Source organism: Notothenia coriiceps, unplaced genomic scaffold (genome assembly GCF_000735185.1).
Source record: "Notothenia coriiceps isolate Sejong01 unplaced genomic scaffold, NC01 NC01_scaffold00034772, whole genome shotgun sequence".
Taxonomy (NCBI): domain Eukaryota; kingdom Metazoa; phylum Chordata; class Actinopteri; order Perciformes; family Nototheniidae; genus Notothenia; species Notothenia coriiceps.
Genome location: NW_011367473.1, coordinates 398 through 2,024, shown reverse-complemented (window position 1 = coordinate 2,024; position 1,627 = coordinate 398). Strand labels below are relative to the sequence as shown.

At 50.1% G+C, this 1,627-nt stretch overlaps 1 long non-coding RNA gene across 1 annotated transcript; it reads right to left on the bottom strand.

Annotated features, from left to right (window-relative positions):
• LOC104962441 (uncharacterized) lies at window positions 1-1,091 on the bottom strand. The gene is made up of 4 exons (XR_800203.1): window positions 907-1,091; window positions 717-768; window positions 309-409; window positions 1-35 (listed from the first exon to the last, which is right to left on the bottom strand). It is a non-coding gene; the product is annotated as an uncharacterized lncRNA (long non-coding RNA).
• Window positions 1,092-1,627: the final 536 nt, after the last annotated feature.

Below are 1,627 nucleotides of genomic sequence, written 5' to 3'. Positions count from 1 at the left end.
CTTCTATAGGTGAGACAGCCACCTGTCTCCTCGTCCTACAGACAGACAGACAGACAGACAGACAGACAGACAGACAGACAGACAGACAGACAGACAGACAGACAGACGGACAGACAGACAGACAGACAGACAGACGGACAGACAGACAGACAGACAGACAGACAGACAGACAGACAGACAGACAGACAGACAGACAGACAGACAGACAGACAGACAGACAGATATTAATATGTTGTGTTTAGGTGGTTCTTCCTAGATTTGTGATTCTTTAGTGATTTAAACAGGAGCAGAAGCCTCAGGTAGATTACCCATGATGCAGCAGTGCTGGGCTCCTGCTTAGACTCAGCGGCGCCCCCTACAGGTGGGTTATGTTTCTGCTCCTCGTTCTCCCCCGACGTCCCGCTGCTGCCTGAACAGACAACAGGAACACGTTCACCTTTACGGCTGTTGGAGGGGAGCCTGAACGCACCATCTGACCTAAAACCCTGACAACGACTTTGGCACAGATCAAGTGTTTTACCCTCAGATCCTTTCCAAAGCTTCAGGGCTTCAGAGCCACAGCTACAGCATGGTTATGGCTACGAGCATCCTCAAGGTCCTCTATTATACCCTCATTCAACCATATATCACAGGTCTCAGATGTATACAGAACCTGTCTCTGATTGGCTGAAACACAAGGGGGTTACCTTGGTCGGTGATTGGCTAAAGACACTCACCTTTAGCACCACTCCCTGTGGACTCCTCCTCCTCCTCACTGCTCCTCTCCCCCTGAGAGAGGGAGCATCATGACATCATCATGACATCATCCTTACATCATCATGACATCATCACATCATCATGACATCATCACATCATCATGACATCATCACGACATCATCATGTCATCAACCCCCCCCCCCTCCTCACCAGGTGAGTGTTGCAGGTGAGTCTGCGGAGGCGTGTCCTCAGCTGTAACTCCTCCCCCTGTGACTTCAGCAGCAGCAGCTCAAGCCTATCGGATTGCTCGCTGAGCTGCCTGACCTGTTCCCTGCACTGATCCTTCTCCTGGAGGAGCAGCCGAGCCTCCTCCTGCTGCTGCGCCCGGGACGCCACCGCCTGGAGGAGAACCACATGATAACAACAGAGCCTGGAGGAGAACCACATGATAACAACAGAGCCTGGAGGAGAACCACATTACATTACATTGCATTTAGCTGACGCTTTTATCCAAAGCGACTTACAATAAGTGCGTTCGACCAGGAAGATACAACCTTGAAGAAAACAGAATCATATAAGTTCATCAGGTTTCATAGAGCCAAACATTTCAAGTGCTACTCAACTGGCTTTAGATAAGCCAGCCCTTTATTAGTATATAAGTGCTTTGTTAGTAATTCTATCTCTCGAAGTGGAGTCCAAAGAGATGAGTTTTCAGTCTGAAGAAGATGTGTAAGCTTTCTGCTGTCCTGATTTCAATGGGGAGCTCATTCCACCATTTTGGAGCCAGGATAGCAAACCCACGTGTTTCTGCTGATGGGAACTTGGGTCCCCCTCGCAGTGCGGGTGCAGCGAGCTGTTTGGCCGATGCAGAGCGGAGTGCACGTGCTTGGGTGTACGGTTTAACCATGTCCTGGATGTAGGAAGGGCCAGA